Source organism: Labrus mixtus, chromosome 1 (genome assembly GCF_963584025.1).
Source record: "Labrus mixtus chromosome 1, fLabMix1.1, whole genome shotgun sequence".
NCBI lineage: Eukaryota > Metazoa > Chordata > Actinopteri > Labriformes > Labridae > Labrus > Labrus mixtus.
This window is the reverse complement of record NC_083612.1, coordinates 23,513,079-23,539,583: the sequence shown is the minus strand read 5'-3', so window position 1 is coordinate 23,539,583 and position 26,505 is coordinate 23,513,079. Positions and strand designations below refer to the sequence as shown.

General features: G+C 39.0%; 2 protein-coding genes across 2 annotated transcripts in view; one reads left to right on the top strand and one right to left on the bottom strand.

Annotated features, from left to right (window-relative positions):
- The window catches only part of tox3 (TOX high mobility group box family member 3), a 42,031-nt gene extending 40,090 nt beyond the window's left edge, over positions 1-1,941 (top strand). The window contains exon 7 of the mRNA XM_061045686.1: positions 1-1,941. This exon is cut by the window's left edge and continues 1,548 nt beyond it. The gene's annotated coding sequence lies outside the window, so the exon portion shown is untranslated.
- Positions 1-26,505, bottom strand: part of adcy7 (adenylate cyclase 7) — a 570,666-nt gene that overhangs the window by 91,935 nt on the left and 452,226 nt on the right. The gene's annotated exons all lie outside the window — the stretch shown is intronic.

The following is a 26,505-nucleotide window of genomic DNA, read 5'->3' as shown; positions in this document are numbered from 1 at the left end:
ATAAGGGGAAAGAAAATGACTGAACAGACTGAGACAGACCTGCCATAATTCATTTATGGCATCACATCTCACCATCAAACTGTAGCTATAATCTGCTGTACATGTTTTTGTAGAGTGGGGGTGAGATGAAACCTCCTTTATTCAGTAATCATAATCAACCTTCCAGAGGATTTGTCCAAAAGTGTGTAATCCCCCACAAAAAAACCTTCTTTAATGTATTTGTTTTCTCTTCAGATGTTTAACAATTAAATTATGTTTTTATTTTGTGTAAGAAAGGGGATATTTTATGGTAAATACAAATATTCAGATCAAGGCAGATGGTTTGGGGATTGATGTATTTTTACTCTGCTCCTTGATACCGTCATTGTTTAAAAAAAAAAAAAAGAACACTAGCAGAGCCAGTTTGTTGCACTGCCAAAGCCAACTGAAAAAGGCATCAGAGGTATTTTCGCCAGCTGTACAGAAGTCCCTGGAAAAAAATAGAAAATGTTGTACATTTTTCAAATCACCTGTTGTAAAGTTTTAATATGTGAGGCTTTAATTAAAACATTGTTAAACGACCTGTGGATTGCTATATCACATAGTGCATTTCTGCTCTTTTATACTTTTTTATGAGTTTCAATAGCAGCGATTTTGTTTGTATTTTTGCTTACAAACCCAACTGCTTTAAATCTGTCCATAGAATAAATGCATATACGTATGGAGATCTTGAAAAGTTGTTTCAGCTCACATAGGAAAAGTAATTTAATGTTTGAGGTTTTGCTCGGCCATGAAGAAGAATCCAGAGACATTCCATCACTAATATGATAGCAGCCATAATTTTGTATGAAGTATTATATATTTCTTTGTGTCTCTGTTTAAAATTAAACTATCAATCACAAGTATTTATTTGTAGGAATTTGTTTATTTCAAAGCTTATTTTAGGCATAATTTCTGATCTCATCTCCCTGTGAATGTTCCATTGTAACTGTACAAACAGTTGATACTGGACAAGGTCAGCATGTAACTGGTACTTGTCTCAATAACAGTCCCCTTCTCACACACCAGTGCATTGGATTTTGCCTCTTTCTTACTTGCTTCAAAATCGCTTTATTTCCAAGACATCCCCAGGGGGGTTTGCTGAGCTCCCTTGAATAATATGGAGAGCGGGGGAGGGAAGGCAGGCAAACAATAATTATCATATCTTCACAATAGCCCGTGAATGCAGCGGCCCAGGGAAGGGCCTTTTCTTTCTTTTTTTTCCAAAGGCAGCTGAGACATTCTAAACATGAGCTAATGTTAGTCACAAATTAGGAAATCTGCTCCTGTTCTTTCTGTGATAGCGGCGTGATATATTTTTCAAATTGCAGTTTGTTTTCAATTAGACAGTTTTAGGAAAGCATTTGTAATTTGGGTCCGAGGCTGCTGCTGCTGCAGCTCTGAGTGGAAATGATGCCCATTTCTCTGCCGTGATTAATTGCAGCATCTGTCCTGTCAGAAGCCCCGAGTGAAGAGGTCTGCAGCAAAACTGCAAATAAGCGCTGGCAACAGTCTTAAAGTGCTTATGATGAAACGAAAATTAAAAACAGCAAGTGGCGCGCATGACCTGAATGTTAACACAGGGCGGAAGAAGAGGAGAATGTGAGAGAGGGTGTCCATGGATACCAAACACATGCTTTAAAAACACACAGTAATGAGGCGCTGGGAAATCGCTGTTATTATTCTGAACAGATTCACAGCAGCCCATTAATAATGCATGGGGCTCCTTGTTATTCCATAACCCCTCAGTACCGCGGTCACTGTGTGTACAAATATCTCACAGCCAGGGTTGGAGTTATGGGACTCTGCAATAAAAAGGTTACAGATATTTTCAAAACACTGCTGTACACACATGGACATAATTTACCAGGATAATACACCGCTCCTCTAATAATGGGGATTGGTTACATTTAAATAACAGAATTTTTTTTGATTCACCTGCTTTTTTTTCCTGTTTATTTTTTCTGATGTCCCTGCAAGCTAAATGTATTTTGAGAGTGCAATAAGATATGATCACAGAAGCATGAAGCAATCAATATCACCCGTGCTGCTCTTCATCATTAACCAACATTGATGACATGCATGAAGGGCACTATGACATTAATATGTCATTTGTGTAATGCAATCACGAGGTGACCTAATTGTCTCCTCCTCCTCCTCGCTGAGGTCAGTCGCGAGGCTCGGTGCCAACAATGACTAAGGAGTCAGATGTGGAAGCCGAGGGATTCTGTATTTTAATTATTTATTTGGCTCTTTTGTTGTTTTCCCGTTCATCGCACAGATACAATGTGAGCATAACAAAAGGCCTGCTGACACTGACCATCTGACCATCAGACCCACGCTGCAGCCAATTGCACAGGGCCAGATTTGGGGGGCAGATGTGGGACCAGCCACTCGGCTCTAACACCAAACTTTTTTTTCTCCTTGGACAAAAAAGAAGAAGCCTCTTTTCCTGTTAGACTGGCTTCAGGGACGCACTGAGACAGCTGACCCTACAAGTCCAATGCCAAGCCCCTTTTCTTAAAAGCAGGAACTCGGCCTCTAGTCAAATGGCTGACTACGTTTAAGGAATTCTTGACCTTGCTGTGGTTTACTTTGCAGAGAGAACTATTGACCTCTGAGATGAATAGTGATGTTTGTTTGAGGCTGTGGGGCTGCTCTGTTGGCTGGCTGCACTGTTGACATCCCTGACCAATGGTAAGGGTTTTTTTAGGGAACTTTTGACCTGCATGACTTAAGTAGGGCCTTAGATGATTCCTCAGAGCAACATTGATGGTAAATTGGGGGGGGGGGGGGGGGGGGTAGTACTGAGATCTGATAACCTCATTGAACGTTTCTGATAAACTTACCTATATCATACAGTTTGAAGCTATCCCCATTTATCCAATCTGTTATCGAACACATTCATTCCAATCAATTAAAAGAAAGATGTAGTTAATTTTTACAAATCATCAGGGATGCTATTAAACACAAATGTGCAACTTGGCAGAAAAGAACAAATCCAAACACAAATAATCACATTTGCACTCTTGTTCCTTCTCTGCTCACACTTAACAGCCACATGCATCCACAGACAACATGAAAACTCACACACACACACACACACACACACACCTTTCTCAATCGTTAGATCTCTAAGCGATGATGTTGCCTTGGTGATGCAGTGATTCATCCATTAGGCTTAGCCCCCCTCTTTTGTTCTATTCTGTTATTGTAAGTCTGCTCTCTCTCTCTCTGCCAGTCTTTGACCTCAGTCAGACTCTGCATTGCCACACTATCACAACTCTCAATCTTGCTTTTTTAATGGACAGAAAAAAAAAACAGTACTGCAAGGATTGATATGCTGTTTATATATTACACATTGCAGAGAGCTATGTTGTGGCTGTAAATGATTACAAATCCTATTTCTTGTAAAGGATTAACAGGATTTACTCATAATCATTGAAATGATCTGTTGCTTATTGTTTAAACAAGACATTTGTATTTTTAACACATTAAAATAACCCAGTAAAAAGGGGCTATATCTAATATGAGACCACAAAGTAATTGCATCCAAACTATGTGCCCTATGGTCATTTTATAAACACCAGGAGGCATTTGCAATCACCAGCTGAAATAATAGGATTTTTCATGCCAATACCAACGTCTTTATTATATATATATATTTGACTGTGTTGTGCAGTTGTGCACAAGCTTGAAGAGAGCAGATAAGCCGGCCGCCATCACCCTGCTGTCAACGTTAGAAAGGTCACAGAATAAACATGAAAGCCCAAAGAAAAAGTGTTTATTTGAAGCAGTCATCGCCCTCACAATAACGTCAGTGAGTGTACGTGGAGCTGGTTTCTTTCAGATTAGTTGTGGTTCGCAGTGTGTTTGTGCATTGTCAGTATTTAGAGGACAAAAAGCATCTGGAGCATTTATTCTCTGTTGAGTTATACAGTCGCACTTAAAAAAAAAAAAAGAAAGAAGCAGAGCAAGCTGTCAGTGATTTGAGAAAGCTTTACTTTATTGTGACAGATCATCATGCCCCAGAGGTTGACAGATGTCCCTGCGTAGCACGGAAACGATCGCAGTCTCTTTTTATTTGGACTTGTTTGGTTTAGGAATGTTAAAATCCAGCCCCCTCCCTTCACCACTCTCCCATTTATTTAATCAGTATTTTATAGGCTTTGTGTTCAGCAGAGGATCCCAGCTCTAAAACTGCTTTTTATTGCAACTTACTTAGCCTGTTAATATAGCCAACACGTTTCTATGGCAACAAAACTGATAAAGTGTACCAGGAGAGCAGAGTGATAGATTACAAGTGCATGCTGTGTCACATCCAATTAACTCAAACTGACTGTACACCACATTATGCCACGACTTGCAGGAAAATCAATAAATATGGACGGTACCCAATGAGGTTCCCCCCTCTGTTTCTTTCTTTCATCCCTCACCACGGCAGCCAAGCCAAGACAGATCATGCCACTAGGATGTCCCTGCTGCTACAAGAGGCAGGTGCTGTGTAGACACCATTCAAAACTTGGCCTATTCAGTCCAACTCCTCTAACGCTCCATTCATGCATAGCAAAACACCATCTGCTCCTGTTTTGCCCGGAGCAATCACAGCTGACCAAAAAAAAAAAAAAAAGGGAAAAAAAGAAATCCATGATAACAGCTGTTTCAAAACAAAAGCCAAACAAAAGGGGGCAGGAAAAGGTTAGAGACAAGTTAGAAACCAAAAATTACTCATTTAAGAGGGCGAGGAAAACATTTACTCATGGTAATAGTCAGGAAATGGAATGGCAGCCAGCAGAGAGGCAGGGAAAGGGTTAAAAAAATAAGGTGTTCATTCTGCAGGCCTGGTACACTTGAAACAGGTGATAATATATTCAAGCTGGGGTTGATTCTTTTATACAGTCAGAGTGAAAAGCAGAGCTAAATGAGCCATAGATTCTCCTCACAGTGTACGGCTGCACTGCTCGGCATGCAGAGGCAGGTATACACACACATTGACACAGCGTGTCCAGCGACATGCCAGACTTTATAATGCACAGTACAAACAGGTCGGCAATTAGAGTTTATATAAGTTATAGATTATATTTATTGGCAAGTTCTCTGCATACCCCCCCCCCCCCCCACCATAAATAGTTATAAAACAGTGTTGCTGTTTTTTTCAATTTGCTTATGACATGTGAGTTGTAATGAATCCTGCTGTAGTAGAAGACTTACTAAACTGTCCAATGGCTAAAGTAAACTTTTTGAGACAAAAATAATAATCTGTATAAGTAAAGCTCAACTCTTAAGAATGAGCAAAAGTACAGTGTATTATCAGCAAACTGTAGCCAAAGCAATTACCACCCCCAGATTATGATGACGTACTCAATAATATCATTGCTCTACCATAATGGATGCTAAGTGGTTGATTATTCATTTTGAATGGTAAGTGTCTATCTGCAAAGTCCGGAGTGTCTATGCAATAAAAGTAAAGTCCATCTTTAATTCAGGCTGCAAAACTAACCGTGTAGCTTTTTTGGCCTTTTTACTTACGCAAATAATTTCACAACTGATGTTATAAACGACTTAATTTTTCAGCTATGGTGTGTTTATAAATACTGCATAAACACACCACCTTACTGGAAAATTAGCTGTAGAAGGTAAGACCTAGTTTCAAATTAAAATCTCCATGGTAAAGCAATAACAACATATCAATTCAGTGAATATTTGTTCAACTAACCCAGATTTCAAAGAAAATCAGAAAAAAAATCACATTTAATAACATTAATCTCTAAATATGCTTTCATGAAAAAATGATACATTCACAGCATCTTAAATCAAACAAGGCTTGTGGTAAATGTCAGAAAACACTTTTTGCCGTTCTTTCAGGATGGCTTATAGCTGTGCTTTAAGCTGCATTGTGGAGTGATTGGCAGTGGTTCTTCGACCCTGTGAGGCCTTGCCTGATCTAATGTATGGCCGCTGACCTGGGGGAGGGGCCGCGAGCGAAGGTGAAAGACCGAACAGCTTGCATGCCTCCAGACCTCAGCTGCCCATACAGACGGCGAGCTGTAAAACCACTGTTTGAGCCGCATGGAAGAGTCACGGCTTGCTGTACACAAAGCTGACAGGAAGTCAAATGCACCTGATATACAACGCTGCCTTTAAAGGGTGGCCTGAGAGGAAACAAAGTGAAAGTGGAGGAAGAGGACGAGGAGGGAGGGATCAGTAAATGATGATGATCTTACCTATTGTCCCCATGGGGATAATTAAGTTTTATCTTATCATAACTTATGCTGACGATGAGGAGACCTGGATATAATTACATTCATTACATTAGAATACGTCCCTAACCTCACAGATGGTGCATTTTGCATCTATTAAAGCAACATAGTTTATATGAGAAGCTTCGTGAAATAAAACCTTTATCTTTCTTTGATGGGATTTGTAACCTGGATTTCCACATTGTAGTTCCAGGAAAGAGATGGATCATAAAGGCTAGAGATGATTTTGCGAATGTTTTTTTTAAACCCAATTTGACTATGAACCATGCAAATCTCATGGTTGGACCTTGATGCTGGGACAGATACACGTTCTCATTTATTTATAAACAGCAGCTCCTGTGGCAGTTGATTAGCAAATTTGCCTAACAAATATCTCTCCAACACATTTCAGCTGGAAGCACACAAAGACTTTTGCTTGCGAAACCATCAGGAGAAGCCTGAACAGAAATCAAAATGAAATAAAAAAAATGAGTGATACATGGAGAAGTAGTGGACAGCTGCTCTTTAAGGTCACATCCTGAGCTATGAACTTAACATGGCCGTGTGGATGCCTGGACAGTGTACAGTAGACTTGTAATGAAGAGGAGGGGAGACAGGACAGAAGACAGGCTCCAGCCTCACGCCATTAGACATGATTTGTCTGCCAAACTGATCCCAGTCCCTGTAGTTTTATCAGTTTAATGCCCAGGCTGCGTTCATTATTTCTTTGCCGGGAGGGTCAGCCTCTCTTCAGCAGAACAAGTGTGGGTTGTGTTTCTGTCAAAGAGGGGGGGGCAGGAGGGGGGGGGGTTTCATGCTTGACCCGCAAAGCCATTCAGCCCTCAGAGTGATCCATTGTTTGGGTCCTCTCTTTGTTCAGGGTCTGCACAGAGAGAAGGGGCCAGCTAAAGGGGAGGGATGGAGCAGAGCCGGGGTCTCGCTGGGTGCCAGGGGTCCACACTTACCCTCAACACACACTCACCTATAGTCTGTTTAGTCCCCAAAAGGCCATGGAACCCCATGTTTATTAAGTGCACCAGTGTTTTGGCACACACACACACACACACACACACACACACACACACACACACACACACACACACACACACAGCTCTCCAGACTTACACAGGTCAGATTTTTCAATGATGCAGCTGAAACATTTAAAGTTTTGACACTGTCAGGTATAGATCAAGACAGAAAAAGAAAAAGGCTGCTTTTTGTTGTTTTTCTTATGTGAAGCTTCTTAAAATGTATTTGAAAAGCAAGCCAGCCCAGAAGAATTATAAAAAAAACATGAAAAGTTGCACAGAGTTGAGAAAATCTGACTCGGTTTTAACAGACTGATGAAATAAAGGGAGCGCAAATAGATCAAAACCTGCTGTATTCAGGCTTGAAAATGAAATAATAGTACTAAGAATTGTATTTAATATTTAGGGGGGGGGGGGGGGGGTTCAGTGCCTTGCTCAAGGGCACCTCGGCAGTGCTCAGGAAGTGATCTGGCACCTCTCCAGCTACCGGACCAACTTCCAGACTTGAACCGGCGACCCTCACAGCCCAAGTCCCTACAGACTGAGCTACTGCCGCCCCCAACGTACAAAGCTGTTAAGAAAAAAGTCCAGTTCAGTTTGTTAGTCTTTGTTAACCTTTTCCTCAACAGATCTAAATTGCTATGTTCGTTTCTCCTGCAAAACAGCATGATGTTCATTGTGTTATTTAGGAGAAAACTTGACAATAGCTGGTGGTATTAAAGAGTGTGGCTACCTAAGATTGTTAAGGCCTGGCACACACTAAAAGATTTTTAAAATCTTAAACCATTTTGTAAATGTCAGAGACCTCACACATGATGTGAAATCATGACACATTTAACTGTTCAGTTCTTATGGTGTGGTGTGCAAAGAGACGGCCAACTCTGCACACCACACACTAACCTATTCATTCACCAACAACCAGAGTCTCGACTGTCAAAACGTGTAATCTCACCCGGTCAAACTATGTGCGACTTAAGAGTAAACAAACATGATAGTCAAGCTAAACGTGGCTAGCTGTCAGCTTCTACTTCCATTACGGTAAACACCTTGGTCCAACTCCTTCCCTCGTCAGTTGGATATTGGTTTGTTTTAGAGGACACTTGTGTTGTTTCCACAAATCAACAAATTGGTCCTGAATTTGTGACATCCATCTTACTTTATGCTTTGCATTTGCTGTCATCACCATGGTTATGTTTGTTGTGCTTCAGTCAGCTTGCTTCCTTATTGGCTATTGTTCCGTCTGAGTGAATATTATCAGAGTAAAAGACTGGAACACTGTAAATCAACCTCATGATCAGATATAAAGGTTGGATGAGAGTATCACTCACACGGACATGTAGAACACAAAGACGATTACTGTATGAATATAACACGAAGTGAAGAACATACAAAGCTGCAGCTTGTTGCTCAATCTGACAAGCCGAGTGGATAGGGCATCGGTAGGAAACAGGAAACTTGTGACTTGAGAATATGTAAAGAAACTCTCCACTATATGGGCTGAATCAAACCATTATGCAAAGATTTCTCATAACTTTAGAGGCAGCTAAATGTTTACAGCACTTGATTCCCAAGTGGTCAAAGTGTATTGAATGGTATCGCATTGCTTCATATCGTGTTGTTTTGATGTCATTGTTGCAACCCCTCATGTCTAGAATGTATTTATGGATCAGACTATAGAATAAGCAACATAAACATTTTGTCTCAATGGACATATCTTTTAATATTCACAAAACAGTTGTGTGATTTGTTATGCCATTAAATTCTTATTTAATTACAGTGGAACCTTGACAATTGATAGAAAATGACTTATCATTAAATTTCACTTTTGCACCCACCACTGTATTATTTTGGTCCTAACTATTACCGTAACTGAAAAAAGGGCAAATTAAAAGAAAAACACAGCAAATGAATTATAATAAAAGCAATCACTTTGCTTTCTATTGTGGGATTCAGTCAATTCAAAGAAGCAGCGCTTAACACCGGGCCTCTTGTCCAAATAAACAGGTGCTACATTAACATAACAGTCAACTTGTGCAAGACTCAAGCTTTTATACAACTCATCAACACTATTAAGCCGTCTTGTTAGTTTAATATTAGAACATACACACTGGCAAAGTCGCAGCCTTGTGATCACACCATCATACTGGGTAAAGGTTTATTTCAGTTATATTTAAAACACAACACAGTTTACTCATTGTTCATCTTGTCATGTTACACTTAAATTGTTCTTGCTCATTAACTCAACAGGGTCACTCATGGCCACAGCTGCACAAAAATAACTGCATTTGCACTGCGATTACAAATATATTGTTGATTCAAAGACGTCCACAGGCATAACTCTATCTATAAAAAGTAAATCTCTAATGAGGCTACTTTAGTCAGTATACTTAGCAGTACAACTGGATTTTTAAAATATGATCTGAGTTTCTTCAGACTCTTAGGAGAGGCCAAATAAGCTGTGCATCTACTCAACTGCATTGGATAACGTCCTGTAACTCAAATTTTAAGAGATGTATTTCTCTCAGCACAAAGCAGTAACAAAAGCTTGATCATCTAAAGGGCTGAACACACCAATGCAGATGCATTCAATCAGCTAACATGCTACACAGTCAGGGAAATGACGAGGCACAACAGTAACCTGAGCTGCCTTCTGTTTTCTCAGTACCGAGCAGATTACTCCGGACAGTGTTGATTTCATATACAACATTTCATCCATGGAAAATATTAAGTCAAGTAAAGTATACCTAAACAAACTGTGAGAAAATTGCTTAAGCTAACTTCCCCTCAGCAAATCAATAGCTCTATTAATAACAGAACAGTAAGTTCACGAAGTTTATTCAAAAGAAACATTTGTGTCATGGCCTTCTGTCACATCTCTGCCTATAAACAGTTTGTCTTTTGAGCAGCAAACAGTCACTGTCACTGAGGAGATTTAAGTTTAAGTGGAGAATGCAACACTGGTAGAAGGCTAGCTTCCTCCTTTTCATGTTTAAATCTCCAGTTTTGCACTCCCTTAAAGATCAGCACTGCAAAGATGGCTGGATGTTGTTTAAGAGGGTTTCATTGAAATGTTCCAGGTCCCTTAAATTAAAATCAACTTGATGCTTATACATTCATTCACATCGCCCTTGCAAAGGAATTGTAATTGTGGGATTCCACTGAAAATAATGATTTTATGTAACCACTTCCTAACTGTAATAGCCTATTGAATGCATTCAGTTTTTAACCTTTTCTACTGTTTTTCCTGTATCTTGACATTGTGGATGGTTGGGATACCTTAAAGAATGGGGCTGAAGATACAAATCTGCAAACACAATGGCCAGCTAAAATCATCCCAATTTGTGGCTGCAGTCAATTAGTGTATCAGTTCTTTGAGGTGATATGGGGAGTGGCTGGTGGTTGGACTATTTATCATACAAGTCCAAATGTGCTAATTCTGTGTTCATAATCGGAGGCAGCATCATCGATCAACATTGTTTTGACAGCCCCCTCCCCCCCGCCTCTACTCTCCATGGCTGATCTCATGCATAAAGAGGTCATTTCTTCACAATGTCCCAAATTCAAAATCTCATTCAGCAACAACACAAATTATTATATATTAATGGAAAATCACGTCCATTCATTATTTTTTAAATTCCAATAAACGCTTGATATTTTCAATAGAGATGCTGCAATGTGTAATCCCCATCATACTTTCAAATTAATTTATACCGTACAATTACTACGCTTAATACTGCATGAATATTAAACGCACACTACAATCAGATGACAGGCTTGGTGATGAAGTCTGATTCTGTAGAAATGAAAGGTGACACAGCTAATTCAGCAGGCAGACAGCAGACATGAGTGCTTGCTTTGACCTTTTCTATGACTATGAGAACAGAGTAACTCACAAGGGGAACTGTATTAGAAAATAAATGAAAGGTCTTGGTGGAAAGGTCAGGACACATGTTTCTGTGATGTGGAATAAAGTCTGTTTATAGCAAAGGTTTGGCTCACTGCACCTCATACAAAAAAAAACCTCCACATTTTGAGACTTAAAGAGACAAAGTGAAGTACTTTCTGCAAATACAACATTGACATGTCTTAGAAATGTGTAAAATATCCTGTTGATGACAAGTAAAGGATGATTATACGAATGAGTATATATATTTACATTTAATTTAAAAGACAAGCAAGTTGTCACAAAGGCTGTGACCTGCATTTGCTTTTACCACTTCAGTTGACATTTCACTTACCATTGGTTGTCTGATAGAATCTAGCTCAGAGGTTTCCCTGTAGACAGCTATTAGAGGAGACCAGCTAAGACCATAATGTTAAGCTTATGTGAGTAGAACTTCTGCTTTGCTCTATAAGGCTGTTCTAGAGATAGTGGAGTCATAAAGAGAGAGAGTTGGGAGCGACATGCGGTAAAGGAGCCACAAGTCGGATTTGAACCCGAGCCACTCACTGTCGAGGACTAAGCCTCTGTACATTGAGTGGGCGCAGAGGTCTGATTAAATGGTTAAAAAAAAAAGGTTCCAAATAGTGAAAAAAAACACCATAAAACACAAGGAGCCAGCAGGAAAACTAGGTAAGATGTAAATCCAAAAGAAACACGGGAAGGTAAGACTAAAATCCATACATTAATACAGCAAGGTAAGACAACATATGGACAGGGAAGGAAAAGCACACACACTGAATACACTTGGAGTAATTGGAGACAGGCGTAACAAACAAGACATGGGGGAAACAGGTGAGAACAGATGTATGTCCCCTAGCTATTGACAGTGCACAGGTGAGTTTAAGAATGGATATAATTCAGCGTCTGGGTGTGAGTCAAACCTGCGAGTAGAATTGATGTGGATGTAGCAGCAAAGAAGAGAAAATATAATCATAGTGAGGTGAAATGCCAAGTGGATAAAGCTTGTTCGAAAGTAGCGTTCACCCACCGATGTGGAAGCAGAGCAGGCAGCAAGGGCATTGAGAACGAACCTAAACAGTTAAGGTATGTGTTGTTAAACCAAAACAATGAGCTGAAAGGGGCTAAATACTAATCTGAGCAGCTTCAAGAAAATCAGGAATTGGGTAAGGTTATTACTTTCTCTGTTGAATGTGACATGTGTAAAAGGGCTTCAGAAGACTATAAAGCACCATATAAGTACAGTCCATTTACCTTTTTTTTTTTACACAGTGGTGGTTTTCTTGTATTTATAATGCCTGAAGCTGATAAGTGTGATTCAATGATCTGTTGTGATATACAAACACAATAGCTTTAATTTGAACCCATTTAAAAAAGCACATAGAGATCTTGAAGTCGATCATAAGAAATGACCGTACTCTGTGAACTTTTCTTCTCTTAAACAAATTGATTAGCTCGCCAAAATCTACTCCCTAACATAAAAAAAAAACCTATTCACCAACCTACTGCACCTTCTGCCACATTAGAAACATGATGGACGACAGCAGAGCAGCAAATCTCTGGAGAAGGAAAGGTCACATGGGTAATAAATCCTCTGCCTCAGTAAAATGAGCTGGGTTCTTTCAATTGTTGTCCAGTCTTTAATATCTTTCCTCCCTCTCCTTTCTCGCTTTCTCTCTCTCGCTCAGTCATAAACAGCGATTCAGAGCTCTGATTGTGACCAAGCTGATGATTTTAATTTTCTGTTTTCAGAGTAATAAACACTGACACGAGAATGAGCCTGAGGCACAGACTTCTAATGAGAAAATGAAATTAGTTTTTCAGCTGACTGATCAGAAACATTTCATACATTATAATCAAGCATTTATTTGACGTGATTTGTTTTATGTGTGCGCGTGTGCACGTGTTTAGTGTAAGAAGCGTGTGTTTGTGCGTGTGTGTATGTGTGCACATGTTAATACATTATTCATGCTACCATTTGTGTTTTACTACTGCTTGTTATTGCTCCACACAGACGTATCTTGTGTGACATTTTCTCACCTTTTGTACCAGAACTAGCTTCATCGTTTGCTCTGTCTTTTTTATAATTTGTTGCTGCATCTTTCACTGCAGCATTCATCTGAGTTCATCGCTGATAAACTATGCTGGACAACAGGGGACTGGAATACGAGGCAGGAGTGGTCAATGCACTTTCTTTCTTTCTTTCTTTCTTTCATGCTCAGAGGATATATACATTCTAATACTGTAGCTTATTATTTGGTAGTTACAAAGAAAACAGAATGAAGAGAAAGAAAGAAAAAAAAGATGGTCACGCACGGTAGTTATTCACATCCTGGAAAGAGAGAAAAAAAGGCTGATATACAGCCAATATCTACACAGTTCATACATAGTGAAGATCACGTTTTTTAGGTGTACTTAAGTTATATTTTATATTATATCAAAGCTGTAATATAAGAGCATTCAGAGACACACAAGTGTAGCGTACATGGAATCCTCCTGAAACTACTTATTGAGAGGGAGAGGGATGGGGAAGTGAGGAAATAAAGATGAAGTGTTTATTCTCTGTTATTTAGGACAACTAATATGATCATATGTTTGTGAATAAATCTGGTTCCAGGTTTCATAAGAGGGTTTTTTCTTTTAGTGAATGGAGTTTGATATTTGTTCTAAATTTGTAACCATGATTTCTCATTTATTATCCACTGTCAATAAACACAACTTAACATCAGAAAACGTTGGTAGTTAAGAAATGAACTGTTTACTTGTACGATGCAACTGTGTTAACAACACCATTTGGTAATGTCCTTGATGAACATGAATTTGGGAAAATGTGCTTAAAAGTTGGAAGGACCTTACTCATAGAACTAAATTTTTTTTCTGTCTTTGATCATTGTTTGACCTCGAATCAGAACTGCTGGAAGGAATACTTTCCAAATTTAGTGCAATTTAAATGATGGAGAAACAAATCTCTCTAGCATTAGAATCAGATCTCTGTAATTGTCGAAATGGCTCCACTGTTTATGAAAACAGTTTTGCAGGGAAAATAGTTTTCTTATTGAATACTAACCAGGCCATGTGAACCATCGTAAGTACAGTATTTCTATTGCTCATGCTCTCTCATGTGAATATTTTCTCCTCCTCATTCCTCTCTAAATTGTTCTAATCCTGTTGCTAGAGGCCTGCACTGGAACATCATGTTAATTAGCATCTGTTTGCTGTTCCTGCTGAGTTCAAAGTGTTTCCTCTTCCCCTTCTTGTATGTGGATAAGAGCTTGAATTACTGCAACTCTACCTCCAGTCTCCCTCGGTACAGTTTGACAAAAGTAGGCCAGTGAGAAAAACAAAGGGTGGGCAATGTCTCTGTTGTCATGTAGCATCACTCATTTGATCCTTCACTAAAATGTTCTGTTGTTCTGTGGTTAGTTTGATGGGGAGCCGGAGCTCAGCTCTGCAGGTCTGCAGAGAAGCATTCAATTAACCGAGACAAACATGATGCTAATTTAAACCACACAATACTAGAGGACCCCCTCTTACTTTTATTATCACCACATCCTCACATACAAACTGCTTTCACACATTTATACTGAATGAAATTATATATCAAAAATTATATTATATGTATTACACCATGGTGATAAACAGCAGTTGTTGTGTACAAATGATTATTTTTTTCTAATTCATATGGTTTAGTTAAAATGCTGAAAGAGCAGCAAAATCTGGCTCAGAGAAATTCAGCATAGGTGTTCCTCTTCAGTCCTCTCTGCTCTCTCTCTCTCTCTCTCTCTCTCTCTCTCTCTCTCTCTTTTTTATGCTGCAGGTTCTTCTGATTCATAAGGTCGACTCCTGCCTGCTTCACTGTTTGTCCGCAGGCTCAACTGTCTATTTTCTGCTGAGAAAATGGTACAATTTAGGAAATTAAATGAGAGGGTAGAGTTGATTTTAAGGAAACTTTAGGATGTCAGAAGCTTATTTCTAAATGTTAATTATGACTTCATACTCAAAAAGCAGCTCTGTTCACTGTTAATAGCTGATGGTGTAGTAACTTTCAGATCCCTGTTTCTGGGTAGAAGTATGTTTGAGGTCAACGTAAAGCTCTGCTGCATAAAACACAGACTGATCTTGAACTAGCATTTTCTGCACAGAGTGTATCAGGATGTTATTTAGATGTTAAATTATGTCTGGAGTTGGAAATGCCAGCACAAATCATTTTCATTAGGTCCTGACCCTGTGTCTGGCTTTTCCGCGAGTCTGTGTAACAAACATAGTCGCTTAAATTGGATTTACTTCGACAAGAGAGGAGAGGAACAGAACACTTAATGAAAAGCATAGTACATAAGATCAAAAAACAAAAGAGTTCTGACCATGCCTCTGCAAAGATCCCGTAGCTACTAGACATACAATTATTTCAAAAACACAATATTGTGTTTATGTTACTTCTTTGTATTCCAAGTGTACATGTTTACTACAGATGAGCACTTACAGCAAATGTGTTGCCTCAGTGATGATCTACATAGCAGCCTATTTGTGATTTATTTTGTCTGCTTGCTCTTCGTGAGCAAAGAAGTTGAGGATCCAGCACTGGGAACTGTCGTGACTGAGCTGATGTCATGCCAAAAAAAGTCCCTCCATTTAATAGTGTGTCAGGGTATGCTTAAATCCATTCATACATTTGTCTGTTGCCTGGCAACACAGAGGATGTTTGTTAAGATTTAAGGAACAGGGTTGATTCTCTTTAACAGTTAGAAAAGCTTCGAGCTGCAGCAGCATAAACATTAGAAATGCATAAAACCATCAGCGCCCCAAATTTGCAAATACATTTGAACATGTTAAGAAGACAAAGGGCAGATTACGTTAATAACACATTTTGGTGATGGCACTAGCACAGAGGTTAATAAATCTTCCTGCTGTTTCTTAAAGTTTTTTACCAGAACAATAAATGTGGTTCAGGATCGTACTTTATTGGACATTTAGTGCCAAGAAGAGGAATTATATTCTATACTTCTTTTAGAATCAACCTCCAAGTTATAGAGCTGAAGCAAGTAGACAGAGGGCCACTGAACTGTCTGCACACTGGTTATTATGTCTTGCAAAGAGATGTGATTTATTTGTACTGTACATGAGAGCGTGTTGCTGTGTTTTAGACAGTATGCCCATTCATTGCACCTGTTCAAGACAGAGCCATGATACAATCCCCTGTGGTGATGCTGGCAAAGAAAAAGTAAGTTTCAGCAAGCAGCATGCATATTCAGTGTGATGTTAGGGCTTCTTCACAAAGAGGTGTTGTGCGGAGAAGAACCGGTTTCATCCGAAGAGCTACCAAAATCATTTTGTTTTGCAAATAGTTTCCCAAAGAGATATTTTCCAAAAGATGACAGCTAATCCAAAGTGACAAAATACTTTAGATGACTTTTTGTTGCAGATTTGCTACTGTGGTGATGATACAATGGTAACAATTAGTAATTGTCATGCTAACAACAAAAGTGAGGGAGAGCTCAGATATTTGTTTCCGTGTTTCATTATGTGAGAAAGTGCTGTTGCAAGAGTTAACATTAGAAAATTGTGCACTATAGGAGGAGGCAAGAATTATTAATAGAATTTACTTTAAATGTGATAGGATCCTGCAAAGCAAGTATTACTTTATCTTTGACATTTGTCAAATGTAACCAAAACAATTTTTTCATTGCAAATTCTCATTCAGAAACAAAATTGACTTGGAGGGAGTTAACATGATTTTGTGTCCATTTCCCTTAATGCTTTAAACCTTTCAAGCCCAGTATTGTCTTACTTCGCCTGCTTTTTAAACACAGCCATGTTGTTCTCAGCCTCTCTCCTTTACTACTGAGGGGAGAGTGATTGAATATTTTCTACGTTAACAGAGGCAGCAGGGCCCGAATAAAGATCTGAGCTGCTTGAGGTTATAGCGTTGGTGAATGACGCCCCATAATGGCACTTAAAAGAGAAACTTGCATCATTAATCATCCCTTCCTTTCATACCCTTGACGCATGACACAAGGATAGCCATGTCTATCTGAGCACAGACAATAAATATGAACGCTTCCCAGATAAGTCCCCAAAGAACAGAATGGATAATCTTTAAGGGCACATTTTCCAGTCATCAGTCAACGGACTAAAATGAGCCAATTATTTCTTATACAACAGCATGCCAATTAGGAAAATGTCTGCCCGGTTCCATTCATGATATTGCCATGTGGCTTGTTTAGGGTGCTGCCAGACAGCATCTTTTTTTCAGTCCAAAATCGTCTGCAGAAGATTTGGTAGCAGGAGCTGGTCGTTGTTTAACACCACCTGAGAGCGAGGAGGGTTTATGACCATTCAAATGTGTATTAAAAAAGAGCTGTAACAGACACAGTAAAGATCTAAACATGAGCATGTTGTTTGTTACCGTTCAACGCTAACGTTCATCACCTACCTCTCTTCCTGTTGTTCACCCGCTGATTTCCTCATCATTGATTGGTTTGCACTCTTTGTCCCACCTCGTTAGCCAGATAGTTTTTTTTCATCTTGGCTGATGTTTAATTACCAAAAGCAAGAAGCACAGAGCTCCTTTGTGCTTCAACAGCAGAATGAAGAAGAATGCGCATCAGGCTTGACGATTTACTTTGTTTATAAGCTTAAATAACATCAATGTTCGGTAAGCATGTTAGCTTTATTGCTAAAATTATGCATTATAGCATATTGTTTGTGTCTTGTCCGTCTTCCTGTTGTCTCGGTCAATAACTGTTTCACACAAACTACACGACTGGGCAAATTGGGTATCATCAAAACTTCTCAATTTCCGACTCGTAATTGCGACTTTGGAGAGCAAATCCTGTGCTCATCACTTGTAAATACAGTAGAAGCACATGAAGGCAGCATTACCCTGCAGGAACAGTAAAAGCTGGAGGCTACAGCTGCCCCTGATGTATTTTCAACAATGTTGAAGCAACAGCTGAACTTGTGGTTCATTTCTGCGTTTGGAAAAGGAATTCTGTTTCGTTTCAGACCAAACACTTTGTACTCTGTGTTTATCATTATGACTCTTGTTCAAAGTTCTGAGAGCATAATTGACAGCTCAAACATTCAAGCAAACACATGGCTTGTTTGTAAAAAGACCAAAACATCTGAATTTAACAGACATAGATAAACAGAACAGATGATGTGTTAGGGTAGAGCACCAGTGTTAACAACTTAATCATGATGTAAGAAGAGGTCTGTTAACCAACACACAATGAGATAAACCATCCAAAGAAGAGAAACCAGCAGCCACTGTGACAGTTTGGTCAACTTATGGCGTGTGTTAAGAATGGGACTCTAATGATGTGATCTCTTCTCTACTAGGGAAAATGAAGGGATGAGAGCTTTTTCCCTATAAAACCTCAAACTAATGCCATGTTAGGAACCACCCACCTCATCCTGTCTGTCATCTCTAACACAGAACTAACTGAACACAACTGGACCTGGACTCACACAGACCTGTAAACTACTGAAGAGAGATGGAGAAAAGGGATGGCTGAATCATACAAGCTGAATAGTGATACCAGGAATTGTGCAGATGTCTATAAGATGCAAATGTGTGACTTTCTTTATTCAAATACAATAATCCGTCACAGGTTTTCCTAATGTAAAATTAATTTGGCTATAAATAAAATGCTTGGAAAAAACAAACTATGTAGTAGTATCATAGCTTTTGTCTCTGTACAATAAGCACAAACCTTCTTAAATATAAAGCGATCTTTAATTTAAAATGTCAAAGCTGCAATGTGATCAATAGATCAAATGATTCTATCTAAGACTTTATAGACAGAAACTTTCATCAACTCTGCAATAAATTACAGTTCAATGGAGCTTTTTAGTAACTTTTGGGTTTTGTTTAATGGCTGTAACTGTACTATTTTGGTTCAACTTCATGTTTCACAGTCCTACTTTTATTCACAGATAAAAGATGCACACGGTTGTTTTCAGGGTATACGCCTGTTAGTGAGTGTCACTCATTTCCTCAGCAATCAAAGTGGACAAAAACATGACCACTAATGAAATAGTATGAGGTGTTTGTGGTGTGTTGTTCAGCTAATATGTGGATCCTCTTTAATACATGAGCTTCATTAAGTGTATTATCATTCCTTGTTTCCTTTTTTGCTTTGATTTCTACATGTTGTTACCTTGTTAAAAAAAGAGTATAATATGTGACCTTCCTCTTGCAGGTGAGTTCTCTCATGACCATGCGCACTTGAATGCACCTTGCTTCACCAGGTGTGGGCAATCAGGACTGTACCAAGATTAGCTTCAGAATGGGGGGGATGCGACAGTGTCACAATGTCTACTTGTATTTGTTTCGAACAAGCTGTTGGTAAGAGTCTCTCTGGTCTTATCATTTTATTGTAGAGTAATTGTACTCTTCATTCCTAGAGGGATAGATTGATGTCATCAGTATTTTTAATAGCTTTAAGGGCCCGTTGAACCCTTGCTAGTAGCCATGTGGTTTAAACAGGAAGCTTTTAAAATGATTGTTTGACACACATGGCCTCTTCGTTTGTCTCTTTGAGTGCTGTGGATCCTCTATCTTTTAAAACCTCATGGTTTAAATAGTAATGAACATGGTTTGATATCTGTACCATAACAAGCCCAGGGTAACACACTGTATTCAACTAGCAGCAAATAACAAACAAAGTTAGCAGCTAGCTGATGCTAATAGTGGAGTATTCAGCAGCATGGAGCCATATATTTACCTCAGATGAGGTGGAAGAGAGCAAAGCTCGATTAAAAGGTGAGTAAATATCTAATGTGACCTATGGCAAATAAAATGAATTACGCTTGGGCAAAAAGAGCTAAATAAGCCAGTCACAATCTAAAACTGTCAGTGTTAATACATTCTAACAGCTCTTTATGTTTGTCTACGTCACTTCATAGCTACAGTATGTGCCAGATTTCTTACACTTTGCTCTTCAGCTGTTGGATATGTAAATGAGCATCTTGTAACATGTGTCCCTGCTGCGTTAGCTGTTTGTTTTTTTCTTCTGCCTCAAATTAAAATAAAAAAACTGATGTTGGTTTTAAGGAGTGAGAGACTGGCAACTTAAAGTTCAACTGGCTAAAATATCAGAGGAACAGTTTTCATTAGGTGCTGTATAATGTGGAAAAATAAACTTGCTCATATGAGCTGTTTATGGCTTCAAAAAGCAATGGCCTTATGTCACTTTTCTAATAATGAGTCCTAGCTCATTGCTGTTATTAAACACTTACTTTGACTAAAACCGAAGCATGATCACTTCACACACTGCAAACTCACTGCACTTAAATTCAGCCACGGTTTGCTGGGTAATTACGTTATAAATTGGCCTGCTTACAATCAAATTGACATGTCTATGCTTAGCAGTTTCTATTAGGCAGTCATTAGTCCCAAATTTGCACATGGAGAGAAAAAAAAAAAAGTCAAGCCACCTCTTCACATGTTGTTTCTAAGAAAGACAACATTAGTTGGTGAACATTCAACATACAGACTCCGAAATCTATCATCCTATTACTTTATCAAGATTATGTCAAAGCAGGCACCAAATGAACAGCAAATCAACCTCTGAAAGGTAAAGTAACCAGTTGTTTTCATGTAGTTCTCTATATTTATAGGATGAATCCATTCAGGTGTGAAGCATGTCAGTGGAGGGAGGTCTTGCTACATTAGATTATCTAAAAAAAAAAAAAGGTGCAAATGGAACACATTTAACCTCTCAATCATTATGTAGAATGTCTATAATGAGTCTGAACCTTTGTCTGTTCCACAATATAGGAAACACGCACATGGAGTTCACTTAATTCTTATTCTATTTGCGTTGTATTAGCTCAAAAGACTGTTATGCAAACTATTTCATAAACATCCCCTTACTGTACCATGTGCATGCAATTTTTAACCTCCATTACTCAAATGTGTTAAACACATATAGTTAAACAGTATCCTCTTCAACGATCACACGGTCATGGTTCCAGAGCACGTGTGCAGACCATTTGCCATTCATCACTAATGCTTTCAATCACCGTGTGCAGCTGAAAACAATCCCCTCTGTGAGGAGTGTTGGGTAAGTGGATGCATTGCTGGTTACCTGTAAGTACAAATGCACAGCTGGTTACTCTTGGTTCTGCCTGTGGAGACATTATTCTCTCCCCAGGAAAAAGATGGGTGATCAAAATAAATTTGTGGACGTTTGCAGAGAAATAGCTTTTTCAAGTTTAGCTCTGATGGTTTTTGTAAGCAGACAAGATCGTAGCTTCGATGAACAAATTTACCACTCTCTGTTAGCATGAGCGTCGTCATTATTTCATGTTCTCCACAATCGTACGTTTTTCATGTGAGTTAAACGACTGGCACAGGACGAGCACAAAAACAGTTACTGCGTAGCGCGAAGCCGCAGGTTAAGAATGAACTCAGTAGAGCCTATGAAAGTGTTCGTCATGCTTGTTTTGCTTGTGCAGAGATTCATTTTCCCTGTGCAGTATTCAAACATGGGTAACCGTCCTCTCTGGGGAACTGATGTTTATCCTTGGAACTCAAATTCCAACCTTCCCAAACATGACTGACCTGGAAGAGTACAGATGCCTTCTTTATTCTGCAGCTCCAATCTCTCAGGAGCGGGAGCTGGTGCAGCTAAAGAGAAGATGTTTTCTCTCTAGTATAGGGGAGATGTGTGAGATGCTGTTTGCATACGAACAATTCTGCTTTATGTTACAGTAATTCCCTTTACTACATTTCTTTTTCATCTCCTTTAAATCAGTAGCTTACTTTGTTTAAAAATAAATGGTAATTATATTAGCAGAAAGCCTATTATATGACTTTTGTATTTCTGTGTGCATACATGCATGTATGGAAGCCCATTTCCGCCAGTTAAAAAAAAGAAAAGAAAACTTGGCTTTGTTGAGATTTTTGGCCATAAAAAGTCGGAAAAAAAAAAATCTCAACAAAGCCAAGTTCTCATTTTAATTTTTTTAGCTGGCGGAAATGGGCTTCCATATCCATATCTATATCACATGTAAAAAAAAAAAAGTATCTTTTTACAAACACAAAAAAAGACACAAACAGCAGGTTTGGACAGTGTTCTATTCGTCTGCATCGCACAACCACTCACCAAACATTCAAATATGTTTAACCGTGAGTGTGACGTTCTGTTAGCGCCTCAATCTTTGTCACTGGCTCTGAGGTTTATTGACTGAACGTTGTCACTGTACTCCATGGCGCTCTGGGACAAACAAAAAGATCCCCCTCAGGGAAGAGGACAAAGGGGCAGGTGCAACTTCCTTCTCTCATTCACTTTATGTAAAACCGACACTGTGCCAACCGCAAATATATGAGCTCTAATACACGCAACAGGGCTCCAGCCTTTGTTCCACGTGTTTGTGAAGAAAGATTAAGCTCTATTTTCCAAACAAAGCTGTCCTGTCCTGCACACAGCAGTCTATAACATTGCATGCATGATGCTAAACTTTGCATGACTAATGGCAGCTGTGGCAGTTTAGATTGACTTCCAGGCTCTGACCTAAACAAGGTGAAGAAGTCACACTGCTATTAGGACACTCATGTTAACCACCTCGCCCTGTTTGAAATGCCTAACAATAAGTAGATGTCGCAAAAGAAAATGTAATCTGGACATGACTTTCTGAGGTTTTATTGAGTTTTTTAAAAATATTTATATTAAACATCACTGTTCATCTGGTCTTCAGAGCGATGAATGAGCGCCCCTCTCTCTCCAATACGTTCATCTGTACAATTAAGTTTGGTGTTTCCTGGTTCGAGAAACAGTGGAAGAATCAAAGCTTTAATTCAGGAATAAGAACACTTGAACTTTATGGACAGCAAGCCAGCATTGATACATCCATGAACGCAAGCAACAGAAAAATATATTTGATGAGTTCTAACGTGAACACTTTTTATCTTCTAACGTCATTTCACAGATAAATGAGATTAAATTTCAAGTTACAGTAACTGCTCCTACCAAAGGCTACCAGCAGCTGCCATGGCAACAGAAAGTAGGCTGGCATGGCATGATGCCTTTTACCTCTAATTGGTTATGGCAAAGTAGGCAGACCCCCCCCCCCCCCCCCCCCCCCCCCCCCACACACACACACACCCACACACACAACCTAACATAGATTTGGCAAACACAATGCTAAGCTGACTAATAAAGTGAAATGGAAATAAAGTATCATTAACAAACCAAACTATAACCATCATGTTAAAGTCCTGCAATCACCCTACAAATTGTTGTGTCTATGCCATTTGTCTCTGCTTCATCCTCAACCGTTAAGCCTTTTACCTTTGTATTATCATGTGATATATTTAAGGACAGCAAGACACCCAACAAAGGAATTACAAAATATATATTTGACAGGTCATAAGTTGTTGTGGCCAACGAGTGGGTTGGGTCTAGTCCTTGGAATTGATAGCTTTTTATGACTATAAGAGGAAACACTGTACCCTGATGATCTTTGGTTTACACCTAGTAGTTGTCTTTAAATAGTTTATTTTCTGGTCCTGGTTGATTTGTGACTTTGAGTTTGTGCACCTTCATCATGCTAAGTTCTGAGCAGCTAGGCGGTACAGAGAATGAGGCATTATTATTGTGGATCATGTTTCATACTGCTGATGACTGAAATAGCACACATTATGAAAAGCTCTGTTATTATTGCAGCACACAGAAAGTGGGCATCGCATGACAATACTAAACCATGTGAATTTCTGATCAAGACAAATGATTCCCAGTCCTTTAGCAGCAGTTTTGTTTTTGTTTGTATATACAGAAATATTTAACTAATAACACATGTTGATTTAAAAATATTTTTGATCTTATTTTAATCCTTAATTAGCTTTTACATCAGAATACAAGTAAGTGAAACCAGTGAAGTGAAACTGGTTCATGAAACAAAACCCTGGTTTGAAACGTCTCCTACAACACAGCTGGTCACCCCTGAAAAGACCAATGACCAGCAAATCATTTCATAAAAAACCTTGTGATTATGACTCACCATTAATTATTGATGGCGTGTGAGAGCAGCTTTGTCTGGATCAATGCTAATGTTGCTCTCACTGGTTCACAGTGCTTCTGAGAAGTAGCCTTCTAACGTGCGGTGGCTGCCTGTTGTTTTGGTGGAGCAGCAGCAGGTGGCTTGCGTCCTTGGCTTTTTTTGTTACTTGTGAACTTGAGCCTTTTTTGGCACATCAGCAGATTCCCAGGAGACCTGAATGATCAGGTTCAGCTTCCTGGGTTTCTAGTTGCATCATGGTCCATGGACAAGGTGTGTGTGTCTATGACCAATACTTTACAGCACGCAAGGAAAACACAACTGGACTAAGAGTAAGAGTTTTTAGAGTAAGAGCTCAATTGATAAAATAATGCATAACTTATAAAGTATATCATGATGATGGAAACTAAAATTACATTTTTTATTCCACATTTTTATTAAGGTTAATTTTCTAAGAAATACAAAAGATTCAAAGAATCATTCATAGTATCTCTGCAAATATTTTCTCCACCACCTTTCTCTCCTCTTTTTCCTCCACACTGATAGTGCATGTGAGCCTGAGTGTGGCCATGACAGAAAGAGTTCAGATATGGTGTAATAACACAGTTATTAGCAGTGCAGCTCAGGGCTCCATGACAAGTTAAAGTTAAAATTATTTCCAGGTTGTTGGGAAGTTCACCAACCCTTATCAATAAATCCCACCAGTGGCAGCAGTGGTTTGTTATGACAGATGTATTTTCTCCCTTGACAAGCGGAAAACTACCTCTCAATTACAACAAATATGCATGTTATGAGGCTGCCAGCACACAGGCATGGCAGCTGCTATTAAAATGCAAACATCTGCTCAATCAGGAGTTATTTTTGAGCTTTTAAAACTAGGGCAGGTACTTTAATTATAGGTTCGGGAAGGGAGTGTAAACTAAAACACACTGCACCCAAACCAAGGCACACCTCTCACGTTGTATGAATCTTCCTGATAGTTAAGTTTTCTCTCTAGAGGCAGAGCTGTGTTTTAGGTGTACCATTGTTTACTCACAGTAAAGAGACACACTATAGAATTTTTACTAACTGAGTGTCTGCTATGAGGATGGTGGCTTACAGCTTATGTTGTATTTTTAATGTATCAAGAATTCCATTATTTATATACTTTGAACATTTCAATCAAAATGCAAACAATACGACACCATATGTTTGGGCCAACACATCCTTGACACATCTTTAAAGCTGTGTTAACTGCTTTTTGTTCAGTAACAACAACTACAGGTTCTACAGAGTGATTCAGTTCATTGTTTTTGTTTTATGGATCCAATTGTTTTGTTTAACTTCAAACTTTATCATCAGCCTCAGCTGGCAGCTGGTTTCTACAGAATAGCTGTGATAAATTCAGGAGATATTTCCCTCTGGAGTTAAGAGCTAAAAGAAGACAATATTGAACTAACACTGAACAGGTGGATAGAAACACAAATAACAAGAAAACATGTTTATTCCAACAGGCAACTTTTTGCTCACCCGTTGTCATTTTGGGATTGGTGTGTTTGCTTCTTGTTACAGAGCAGTAATTAATCAGTTAAAATCAGCTGATGCAGATGGAAGTCATTCAGCTAAGATTATACCAGGAATATTGTTGATCAGTTATTATCATCACATCACATCACATCACATCACATCACATCACATCACATCGCACATCACATCACACTCATATTATTGTTCTGGATAAAAGTAATTTATATTCATAATTCACCAGGTGTCAATAGCAGCATTGTAATGTTATCATCTGGTGCTGTATTTCTGGTTTTGCAGGAAGTTAGCCCAGCCGGTGTTTATATTGTCTTTCTGTTATATTTTCTGGTGATGGTCATGTTAATGTTTGGGGTAATGTACATGTTATCCATTACCTTCACATGTGCTCATCTTTTGCATGCAAAGAACAGAGTCCCCTCATTTCTCTGGTGGAAAATGTATCTTTGAACGTCTCCTTAAACTAGAAGAATGTCTCCCTCTCCAGCAGAGGCAGCTCTCCACTCTGCTCACAGAGCTCAAAGGGATTTTTCATCCTCAATTGGCTACGGGAAAGAAAAAGTGGGTCACAACAAACACTGTCCTTGTTAACAGAACATGTAAATAAATAGACACATACCCACACTGAACTAATCAGGAAAACAATTACACCCCCATTTAAAATGTTCCAGTGCACTGCTGTGAGGATGACAAGTAATTTCCCACTCTCTCATTTTTATGTCTCACGGCATCCAGATGAGAAGATTAATGATGCCTTTCAATGGGGTTTACAAACGCAACCTATCAAATACATCGC